Below are 13,249 nucleotides of genomic sequence, written 5' to 3'. Positions count from 1 at the left end.
TCTACATCCCCCTACACCGCGGCCACCTATAATAAATGTATTAACCCCTAATCTAATCCCCCTACACCGCGGCCACCTATAATAAATGTATTAACCCCTAATCTAATCCCCCTACACCGCCGCCAGCTATATTAACTATATTAACCCTAATTATATTAGGGTTAATATAGTTAATATAGTTATTATATTATATATATTAACTATATTAACCCTAATTATATTAGGGTTCATATAGTTAATATCGTTATTATAATTATATATATATTAAGTATAATAACCCTATCTAACTCTAACATCCTAACTAAACTCTTATTAAAATAAATCTAATATTAATATTATTAATTAAAATATTCCTATTTAAATCTAAATACTTACCTATAAAATAAACCCTAAGAAAGCTACAATGTAATTAATAATTATATTATAGCTATGTTAGGGTTTATATTTATTTTACAGGTAAATAGTTAATTATTTTAACTAGGTATAATAGCTATTAAATAGTTATGAACTATTTAATAGCTACCTAGTTAAAATAATTACCCAATTACCTGTAAAATAAATCCTAACCTAAGTTACAAATACACCTACACTATCAATAAATTAAATAAACTACAAATATCTATCTAAAAATACAATTAAATAAACTAAACTAAATTACAAAAAAAAAAAACACTAAATTACAAAAAATAAAAAAAAGATTACAAGATTTTTAAGCTAATTACACCTATTCTAAGCCCCCTAATAAAATAATAAAGCCCCCCAAAATAAAAAAATTCCCTACCCTATTCTAAATTAAAAAAAGTTCAAAGCTCTTTTACCTTACCAGCCCTTAAAAGGGCCTTTTGTGGGGGCATGCCCCAAAGAAAACTGCTCTTTTGTCTGCAAAAAAAAACACAATACCACCCCCCAACATTATAACCCACCACCCACATACCCCTAATCTAACCCAAATCCCCCTTAAATAAACATAACACTACCCCCCTGAAGATCTCCCTACCTTGTATTCACCCAGGCGGGCCGAACCGATCCAGGCGATGTGTTCCAGCAAGCGGCAGAGAGTCTTCTTCCATCCGGGCGATGTCTTGAAGCAAGCGGCAGAGAGTCTTCTTCCATCGGCGACGTCTTCAAGCAAATCGGCATCTTCAATCTTCTTACTTCGCTCCTCCGCCGCGGAGCATCCTTCCGGCACGACGACTTCCCGACGAATGAGGTTCCTTTAAATGACGTCATCCAAGATGGCGTCAGCCGAATTCCGATTGGCTGATAGGATTCTATCAGCCAATCGGAATTAAGGTAGAAAAATCTGATTGGCTGATTGAATCAGCCAATCAGATTCAAGTTCAATCCGATTGGCTGAACCAATCAGCCAATCGGATTGAACTTGAATCTGATTGGCTGATTCAATCAGCCAATCAGATTTTTCTACCTTAAAATAAAAAAAAAATATTTTGGGGGGCTTTATTATTTTATTAGGGGGCTTACGATAGGTTTATTTAATTGTATTTTTAGATAGATATTTGTAGTTTATTTAATTTATTGATAGTGTAGGTGTATTTGTAACTTAGGTTAGGATTTATTTTACAGGTAATTGGGTAATTATTTTAACTAGGTAGCTATTAAATAGTTCATAACTATTTAATAGCTATTATACCTAGTTAAAATAATTAACTATTTACCTGTAAAATAAATATAAACCCTAACATAGCTATAATATAATTATTAATTACATTGTAGCTATCTTAGGGTTTATTTTATAGGTAAGTATTTAGATTTAAATAGGAATATTTTAGTTTATAATATGAATTAGATTTATTTAATAAGAATTTAGTTAGGGGTGTTAGGGTTAGATAGAGTTAATATAGTTTATATAAATACTATAGTAACTATATTAACTATATTAACCCTAATATAATTAGGGTTAATATAGTTAATATATATAATGTAATAACTATATTAACTATAATATACTTAGGGTTAATATAGATAATATAGCTGGCGGCGGGGAAGGTAGATTAAATTAGGGGTTAATATTTTTAATATAGATGGCGGCGGTGTAAGGGGTTCACATTAGGGGATAGATCAGTTAGATGGTGGCGGTTTTAGGGGCTCACAGTAGGGGGTTAGTTTATGTAGATGGCGACGGTTTAGGGGTTAAATACTTTATTATGGATTGCGGCGGGGGATCGCGGTTGACAGGGAGATAAACATTGCGCATGCATTAGGTGTTAGGTTTATTTTAGCAGATCGCGGTTGACAGGGAGATAGACATTGCGCATGCGTTAGGTGTTAGGTTTATTTTAGCAGCCAGTTTAGGGAGTTACGGGGCTCCAATAGTCAGCGTAAGGCTTCTTACGGCTGCTTTTTGTGGCGAGGTGAAAATGGAGTAAGATTTCTCCATTTTCGCCACGTAAGTCCTTACGCTGTATATTGGATACCAAACTGCGCGGGTTTGGTATACCTGCCTATGGCCCAAAAAACTACGGGCGACGGCAGAAATATACGCGCGTAACTTCTAGGTTACGCCGTATATAGGATACCAAACCCGCGCAAATATTGGCGTCGCCGACTTTTGCGGGCGACGATTTTTATCGGATCGACCCCAGGATGAGGTGTAATGTTTATGTTTGTAATGTTTTTAGTGTAAAGCATACAACTTTCATATGGTATAAAGTATTACATTTCTGTAATGTTCTAACATAAAGCATTCCCTTTTTAAACATGTAAGTTCACAACAAAAACAGGAAAATGTATCATACAGAGAACCTGTCCACCTGCAATCGCCACTTCTAATGTAGCATCACTTGGCAAAATGTAAGATTGCACAAGAGCTCTTTTGTTCAATGCAAGTCCCTGCTCTGGCAGAACAAATCATGCAAAAAAAGGCATGTCAAGCACCCAAAAAATTTTAAATACCCTCAAGCGAACGCGTTTACTTTCAACTCGTAATTCCAGTGGTAAGCCCGACGAACGCAAACCCACGCGATAAACCCCTTAACGCTTGCGCGCAAACATTTGAGTTCCACTCTTAATCTAGCCCTAAACGTTTTAACACGACTGGCAGCAAATTAGTCACTAAAAAATTCATCAGTCATAAAAAAGTCAAGATACAAATATCGGGGACTGTGACAGCACAGGGCACACTTACAGTTCTTCTGGCCTGCCTGCATGTGGGGAGGAGTATTTTAGTACCGCACCTACAGTGGGACGTTCCTCCCACCAGCCTGACCATCTATCTACCCACATTTCTGCAGGTATACAGTGTTATGACCTCCCGCTGCTAGAGAGTATAAGGTTCTCCAACCCATATGAGGTCTCAACACCCCTAGCTGTCAAGGGGCAGACCAAAAATGAAACTAAACAGACTTACAAAGACCAAACTAAACAAGAAACTAAACAGACTTACAAAGGCTAACGTGAGCAACCTTACCTCAGCCATTACTCCTGCAGCAACCCTAAGGAAGCTGTAATGCTTAAGCCGCCAAGGTAAACACCATCAAAAGTGAGGGATAGTCAGCAAGAAGCAAAAGAGAGGCCTGGATGCTGCAAACAACCTAATTTAAAGAGACAGTAAATGTAGATAATAATGTAACATGATTCTGCATTATGTGCAGATTTATGTAGCATTAAAAAAATGTCTTGTCTGTTCCTTTCAAAATTGCATCAAGTAAATGCATCGCACTACTGCTCTGGGTAAAGCAGCAAACAGCTATATCCATCGTGGAAGCACACTGCATTTAGTTCAACGGCGTGATCGGACGTGCTGTGATTTGACAGCGAGTTTTTGGGGGTTAAGTCTTTTAAATGTTTTTTCTTTTTTACAGGTGCCGCTAGGCTAATGTTATATAACATTAATATCCATGTTTACTGTCCCTTTAAATGTACTGGAAAGTCACACCCTTTACCGGCAACAATATTGCCAAAACACCACTCACACACACTTACCACAATACAATTCCCATCCATTTTAAATATATATGTATGTGAATATATATTTATTAGTTTTTATGTGTATATACACATCTAAAAACATAAATATATATTTATATAAGCATATACATATATATTTACAGGGAACACGCAGTTCCCCACCCGCAATATAAAGGCACTTTTTCAGCGCCTTTTTTTTCTAACACCCCACATCCGCCAATTTTAACTCCTAAAAAATGCTTTGTGTCCTTTTTTTATTTAAAAAAATGCTAAATTTTTAAAAAATAAAAAACTAAAATATACTTTACTTTGGGACCAATTGGGTCACTTTTGGAAAATTAACCAGAGTTCTGGTTGTAAGCCACTTGTAATGGATAGTTATTTATTGCAATTTGCCCGTTTGCGGGTGCATGATAAATTAGTGCTCCACTTGTAATCTAGCCCTGAATGTTTGTCATTGAATAGTTATACAGAGTAAAAGAACAAGCAGAATATTTTTTTTTTCTTTAAAGACTACGACAATAGACAATATATACAATTATTTTTATTAGTATACATTATTTGTAATTTTGCAGCGTTGGGTATGTGAGTAAGGATAAATAATGCTGCTAATTCATGGTAAAAAATACAGCAACATAACACAGACTAGACAACATTAATAAGAGATTCAAATGGTACAGTCCACCCATTTTCTAAACTGCATTAAAACAAACTTTATTGTTTCATATTATTATCCATAGTTATATCCCAGTGTGAATTATGACAACACCCATAATACCTATACAACTAATGTTGTCACAACAGGACTTGGAAATTATTATTTTAAATTATTGAAAATTTAGTAAACAATGAAGTATTGCAGCGAGTAAGGCCAGCAGAATGATTGGATGTATTGGTAGAGGTATTTGCAGCAGAAATAGTAAGGTTCTTATGCCAATTTACAGATCATCAGTTAGGCCTCATCTTGATTATTGTGTGCAGTTTTGGAGGCCATATCCTCAGAAAGATATAAATAAACTGGAATCTGTACAAAGGAGGGCTACCAAAATGGTACATGGTCTAAAAAAATGATAAGTACCAGGACCTAATGACCTAAATATGTATAACTTAGAGGAGAGAAGGGAAAGAGGTGATATGATAGCAACTTTCAAGTATATTAAAGGGCTTAGTAAAGCTGAGCAAGTGAGTATTTTACATAAAAAAGAAAATTCAAGAACATGGGATCATGATCTTAAGCTAAAGGGTAGTAGATTCAGGAGTAATATGAGGATGCACTACTTTACAGAAAGGGTGATTGATTCCTGGCATAAACTTACACAATAGGTAGTAATGACAAACATTGTGGGGGACTTTAAGAATGCCTGGGACAAGCATAAGGCTATCCTACAAACTAGATAAGTTTATACTTTTAGGGAATATCAGGCAGACTTGCTGGGCCTATGGCTCTTATCTGCCATCAATATCTATGTTTCTATGTTTGAAACTCCCATATAATTACATTTGTATTACTTATTTGTAGAATAGATGCATGTGGGCAAATGTAACTAGAGAAATATACTTCTCATGAAACTGGTTTGTCTCGTTTTCACAAACGTGGTTGTGCTGCCACCTTGTGGTTAGTACTAATTTTAATTGTATCTTTTTTTATTTTTCACACTATTAGAGTTTGCTAAGCAGAAGCAGAAGCTTTGCATTCAGCTGTGTAACTCAGGTTGTAACTTACATCCCATACAGATGGGGAAGAACAAGTAGCTTTCTTCTAGAGGTTAGAGTAATCAATTAAAAGGACTCAATAGCTTAGCTATACACAGCCTTATTTGTCCCAAAAGCATGCAAATATAGTGCACGTAAAATGTAGTTATTGTATCATAGACTCTCTCAACAAAAGTGTCTAATTATATTGTACGTAGGAGAAAGAATGGATTAATGTTAAAAGGATAGTGGAGAGAAAACACAGCTGGTTTGGGAGTGAAAGAGAGGGGTTGTTTGTTTTTTTTGTTTTTTAAAAAAGGACATTTTCTTGTCTTCAAGTGTGCAAGGGGGGGGGGGGGGCATTTAGTTAGCCTTCAATTAAAACAGCAGTAGCACCACTAGTGTTTGGACAGATAGATATACATACTGACAGACAGAGACTCAGAAAGAGACAGACAAATGATCGATAGATAGATAGATAGATAGATAGATAGATAGATAGATAGATAGATAGATAGATAGATGATAGATAGATAGATAGATAGATAGATAGACAAACAATAGATAGATAGATAGATAGATAGATAGATAGATAGACAAACAATAGATAGCTAGATAGATAGATAGATAGATAGATAGATGATATATGATAGATAGATAGATAGATAGACAGATAGATAGATAGATAGATAGATAGATAGATAGATATAGATAGATAGATAGATAGATAGATAGATAGATGATAGAAAAAAAGAAAGATAAATAGCTAAAAATACGGAATTGTTTCTTTTAGCACAGGGAGATTACTTAAAGGTAAACAAAAGCCAAAACTAAACTTTAATGGTTCAGAGCATGCAATTAAAAAAAATACTTCTATTATCAAATTTACTGCATTCTCTTGGTAGCCTTTATTGAAAAGGTAGGCTCAGGAGAAGCAATTCATTACTGAGAGGTAGCTTCTTATTGGTGGCTACATACATATGCTTCTTGTCATTGGCTTACCAGATGTGTTCAGCCAGATCCCAGTAGTGAATTTCTACTCTGATGCAGATTTTCCTATGTGTTTAACCTCTTTGCTGAGGTTAAACACATAGTTATATGCAACAACAAAAATAGTGCAATAATATAATGCTGTAACACATTAGCACTTTTATGTCCCTTTAATATGGTGTTTATAACATGCAAAACTCATTCAAAACTATTGACTTGCAAAACTGATATTCCAAGAATTGCAGCTGGTTGTGTGATAAAGGTCAGACAGTTGATATGTGTTGACTACTATTGATCTGCCAAGCCAGTCACCAGAAAGGCATCGCAAACTTCCTTCTCATAAAAATGTCATTAAAGTACACATTAAACATAAACTCAGTTTTATTATACAAAAAGCACATTTTTTATAGTCCAAGGGAGAACAATTTGTTTTCCAGCAAGCTCTGTTCCTAATGTATCATGTTCATAATGACACTTAAGTTGGAAGTTATCTTTGAGGTTTCCGTTCCTTCCAGCTCATTGCTTTTCATGAAGTTAATAGATTATACTCCTTTGGGTTTTGCTCTGTGCATCTTTTCCGTGCACATTCACATAAAACGCAAGTACATAAATCAGTGTTCTTTCTTTGGGAGGACTTTTTTTTAGATAAAAGTGTAATAACCTCTACATACATTAAAGGGATACTCAAGTTAAAATTAAACTTTCATGATTCAGATAGAGCAGACAATTTTACACAACTTTCCAATTAACTTCCATTAACAAAATGTGCACAGTCTTTTATATTTACATTTTTTAAGTCACCAGCTCCTACTGAGCATGTACAAGAAGTCACAGAATATACTTATATGCATGTGTGATTGGCTGACGGCTGTCACATGATACAGGAGGAGTGGAAATATACATAACTGAAATTTGTCAGAAACTAATCTACTACTCAAAAGTTCAGACTAGGTGCTATTGCATTGTTATCATGCATTTGTTGATTATGCAAATCTACCCTATGTACTGGTCCTTTAATTTTTATTGGTATAAAAAACACTAATTATTCTTCAGTCGGTGATTCCATGCACTTTTACAGTTAAATGGGCATTACACTCGTAAAATTGATCGCTAAACCCCTTGAAAATATTTTTGCATTAATTTTTTTTTAAGTTAAAGCTATTTAAACTTATATCTATCTATAGATTGGTTCTAGCTTTAAAACAACTGCCTTATGAGCTGAATAATTACTACTTTAGCGCTAGATAACGAGTGGAGCGCTAACTGTTGCACGCGAGCGCTGTGGGATATTTTACAGCTCTTTATGTTCAACTCATAATACGAATGTTATTTCTGTGGCAGGCAAACACATTTGCTTGAGCGTAATCAAATTCAATGTGGCAGGCACAAAAGTTGTACAAAACACATAAAAAAATGCATTTAAAAGTTACACTCATAAAAACACTGTCTGATAAAAATTATTTTAAAAAAAATGCATTAAAAAGTTATAAGGGCTCAAACTCCAGGAAGGACTAGTTGAAATTTAGAGATATAAATCATTTTGATTTGTATGCCCTTTTAAGAGAAAATTTGCCATACCCATGGAAATAGAATAGATTATTTATTTAGTTGCCAACCAAACCACAAGAATATTCAGAATTATAATGAGCACAATAGCAAACTACAATGCAGTAAGAAGCACATTCAAGACACTAAAATACATTCAGTTAGATTATGAGCTTTGAGCGCTATAGGGAAATTAACGAGCGCCACAAAAGCGTTGTTATTTCACCTCCCTATAGCGCTGCTATTACAGGTTTGAAAAACTCAGCTTGCGTGGGCGATATGGTTGCGTTGAGCTCCATACCACACCCAAATACAAGCAGTATTTTGACGTGCTCGTGCACGATTTCCCCATAGACATCAATGGGGAGAGCCGGCAAAAAAAAAAACATAACACCTGCGATCGCGGAAAGAAAAGCTCCGTAACGCAGCCCCATTGATGTCTATGGGTAAAGAAAAAGTTATGTTTAATCCTAACACCCTAATATAAAAACCACGTCTAAACACCCCTAATCTGCCGCCCCTGACATCGCTGCAACCTACATAATGTTATTAAGCCCTAATCTGCTACCTCTAACATCACCGCCACCTAAATTAAACTATTTACCCATAATCTGCCACTCCCGATATCACCGCCACCTAAATACAATTATTAACCCCTAATCTGCCACCCTTAACATCGCCACCACCTACATTACAGTTATTAACCCCTAATCTGCTGCCCCCAATGTCGCCGCCACCATACTAAAGTTATTAACCCCTAAACCTCTGGCCTTCAACATCACTAACACTAAATAAATATATTAACCCCTAAACCTAACCCTAACGTAACCCTAACCCTAAGCATAACCCTAACATTACCCTAAGCCTAAATCTAACCCTAACCCCCCTAACTTAAATATAATTAAAATAAATCTAAATTAAACTTACAATTATTACCTAAATAATTCCTATTTAAAACTAAATACTTACCTATAAAAAAAAACTAAGCTAGCTACAATATAACTAATAGTTACATTGTAGCTATCTTAGGTTTTATTTTTATTTCACAGGTAAGTTTGTATTTATTTTAACTAGGTAGAATAGTTTGTAAATAGTTATTTACTACCTACCTAGCTAAAATAAATACAAACTTACCTGTAAAATAAAACCTAACCTGCCTTATACTAAAACCTAACATTACATAAAATAAAAATAAATTGAATTAATAAAATACAATTATTTAAATTACAAAAAAATAAACACTAAATTACACAAAACAAAAAACAAAATGATCAAAAATAAAAAAAATTACACCTAATCTAATAGCCCTATAAAAATTAAAAAGGCCCCCCCCAAAAAAAAAAAAAAAACCTAGCCTACACTAAACTGCCAATGGCCCATAAAAGGGCCTTTTGCAGGGCATTGCCCCAAAGAAATCAGCTCTTTTACCTGTAAAAAAAAAATAAAAACACCCACCAACAGTAAAACCCACCACCCACCCAACCAAACCCCCCAAATAAAAACTTATCTAAATAAACCTAAGCTTACCATTGCCCTTAAAAGGGCATTTGGATGGGCATTGCCCTTAAAAGGGCATTTAGCTCTTTTACATTGCCTAAACCCTAAGCTAAAAATAAATCCCACCCAATAAACCCTTTAAAAAACCTAACACTTACCCCCGACGATCCACTTACAGTTTTTGAAGACCGGACATCCATCCTCATCCAGGGGGCAGAAGTCTTCATCCAAGCGTGCAGAAGTCCTCATCGAAGCCGGCAGGAGTCTTCATCCAAGCGGGCAGAAGTCTTCATCCAGACGGCATCTTCTATTTTCATCCATCCGGCGCAGAGCGGGTCCATCTTCAAGACATCCGGCGCAGAGTGTCCTCTTCTTACGATCGCCACTGGAAAATGAAGTTTCCCTTTAAGTGACATCATCCAAGATCGCGTCCCTTACATTCTGATTGGCTGATAGAATTCTATCAGCTAATAGGAATTAAAGGGGAAAAAATCCTATTGACTGTTCCAATCAGCCAGTAGGATTCAGCTTTTATCCTATTGGCTGATCCAATCAGCCAATAGGATTGAGCTCGCATTCTATTGGCTGGGCAAGCATAACTGCAGAAGACTGAGATGGAACCGAGCAAACGGAATGATGTCCATGACTGAAACCATCAGACCAATAACCTCCATGCACTGAGCCACTGACGGCCGTGGAAGGGACTGAAGAGCAAGACACGTATTGAAAATCTTTGACTTTCTTGCTTCTATCAGAAAAATCATTCTCTAGAGAATCTATAATGGTCCCCAAAAATACCACTCTTGTAGCTGGAATTAAGGAACTTTTTTCTAAATTCACCTTCCAACCGTGGGAGCGCAGAAAAGACAACAACAACTCCATGTGGGAGTTTGCTAGTTGAAAATATGGAGCCTGAACTAGAATGTCGTCCAGATAAGGTGCCACTGCAACACACTTCAATTGAAGCACCACCAACAATGCTTCCAGGACCTTTGAAAAAATTCTGCGAGCTGTTGCCAGACCAAAAGGAAGAGCTACGAACTGAAAATGTTTGTCTAGAAATGCAAATCTTAGGAACATGTGATGATCCCTGTGAATGGGAATATGCAGATATGCATCCTTTAGATCCACTGTGGTCATGAACTGACCTTCCTGAACCAAAGGAAGAATGCAACGAATAGTTTCCATCTCGAAAGACGGAACCCTGAGAAACTTGTTTACACTCTTGAGATCTAAAATAGGTCTGAAAGTTTTTGGGAATGATGAAGAGATTGGAATAAAAACCCAGACCCTGTTCCTGAACCGAAACAGGAACTATCACTCCCATGTCGGAAAGATTCTGAACACAAAGTAAGAACGCCTCTCCTTTTATCTGGAGAGAAGAAACCTGCCTCTGGGAGGAAAATTCTTAAGCTCCAGTTTGGGACCCTGGGACATGATATCTACCACCCAGGGATCCTGAACATCTCAAACCCAAGCTTGAGCAAAGAAAGAGAGTCTGCCCACCACAAGTTCTATTCCCAGAGCGGGGGCAGACCCTTCATGCTGATTTTGAGTCATCAACAGGCTCTCTGGACTGCTTCCCCTTATTCCAAGACTGATTTGACTTCCAAGATGGCTTGGACTGTTCCTGCTTGGAGGAAGAAGAGGAAGATTTACCAGAGAAGTTATGAAAGGAACGAAAATGACTCTGCCGACCCTTCTGTTTATTCCTTTTATCCTGAGGAAGAGAATGCCCCTTCCCTCCGTAATATCAGAAATAATCTCAGCCAAACCTGGCCCAAACAAAATCTTACCCTTGTAAGGAATAGACAAATGCTTAGACTTAGAGGACACATCCGCAGACCAGGATTTTACCCATAAAGCTCTGCGAGCTAAAATGGCAAAACCAGAAATTTTAGCTCCCAACTTGATGACCTGTAGAGAAGCATCTGCAATAAAGGAATTAGCCAACTTCAAAGCCTTGATTCTATCATGAATTTCTTCAAGAGGAGTATCTTGCTGAATAGAATCAGAAAATGCATCAAACCAATATGCCGTCGCACTTTTAACCGTAGCAATACATGCAGACGGTTGCCATTGAAACCCCTGGTGTACATAAATATTTTTAAGCAAAGCTTCCAACTTCTTATCCATAGAATATTTAAAGGAACAGCTGTCCTCAATAGGAATAGTTGTCCTCTTGGTCAGAGTGGAAACTGCTCCCTCCACCTAAAAATTGGAGAAGGGGAAAAAGGAATCCAAGGCTTCTTCCATTCTTGTGCAATAATATCTGAAACACGATCTGGTATAGGGAAAACTTCCACCGAGGAAGGGACATCAAAAAACTTATTAAGTTTACTAGATTTCTTAGGAGTAAACATGACTGACGCCTTAGAGTCATCCAAGGTAGCCAAAAGCTCCTTGAGTAACAAACAGAGGTGCTCCAGCTTAAACCTAAAGGAAACAACCTCAGGTTCAGAAGAAGAATTTACACTCAGAATCCGATATCTCACCCTCAGATGCTACTGAAGTATCTTCCTCCTCAGACTTATGAGAAGAAACACTAGACACAATTGCAACAGAATCAGAAACCTTATACTTTCTCTTGTGCTTCCCCTGTGAAATAGGAAAAGCAGACAAAGGGGCCTATCTATCAAGCTCCGAAAGGAGCTTGACGGCCCGTGTTTCTGGCGAGTCTTCAGACTCGCCAGAAACAGCAGTTATGAAGCAGCGGTCTAAAGACCGCTGCTCCATAACCTGTCCGCCTGCTCTGAGCAGGCGGACAGACATCGCTGGAAATCAACCCGATCGTACTCGAGTACGATCGGGTTGATTGATACCTCCCTGCTGGCAGCCCATTGGCCGCAAGTCTGCAGGGGGCAGCGTTGCACCAGCAGCTCTTGTGAGCTGCTGGTGCAATGTTAAATGCGGAGAGCGTATTGCTCTCTGCATTCAGCGAGGTCTGGCGGACCTGATCCGCACTGTCGGATCAGGTCCGCCAGACTTTGTTAAATAGAGGCCATAGCCTCAGATACTGCCGAGGATATATGGGTAGCCATATCCTGCAAGGAAAAAACAACCTGAGACGAAACACAGGGCACTGCAGAAGATTAGGACGTATGAGGAGAAAGCTGCAGATTAGCCAGAACAGGAGACTACTGAACAACATCCGCCCTAGACAATGAAGGCTCAGAATCAAAAAGTATATCCTTGTAATGTAATGTTCTCTCAATACAAGAGGAACAAAAAGGGATAGGAGGCTCAACATTAGTATTTAAATAAAGAGGACAAGCAACAGCTTACAGGGCCTCTTGGTCTATCTTATTCCAAAGGAAAAAACCTTAATCAATAAAAAAAAATTCTAAGTTCAAATCAGAATTTTAATGAAACAAAAATATTTTACTGTCCCTTTAAATTTTAAACAGACTTTATTATTTTTTTTATTATTATTTTTTTAAACTAGAAAATCCTTAAATAAACAGCACAATAAATCTTGCAGCAACAATTTTTCACAAAATGAATGCAAAAAGAGACACAAACGTTATAGCCCTTGAAATTCAGACAGAACTTAAATATAAACAGAGCAACAGCCCCACAAAAAACAAGAGGCAACCTC

This window comes from Bombina bombina, chromosome 4 (assembly GCF_027579735.1).
Source record: "Bombina bombina isolate aBomBom1 chromosome 4, aBomBom1.pri, whole genome shotgun sequence".
NCBI classification, from domain to species: Eukaryota; Metazoa; Chordata; class Amphibia; order Anura; family Bombinatoridae; genus Bombina; species Bombina bombina.
The sequence above is the reverse complement of the archived record's forward strand: the minus strand, read 5'-3'. Positions refer to the sequence as shown.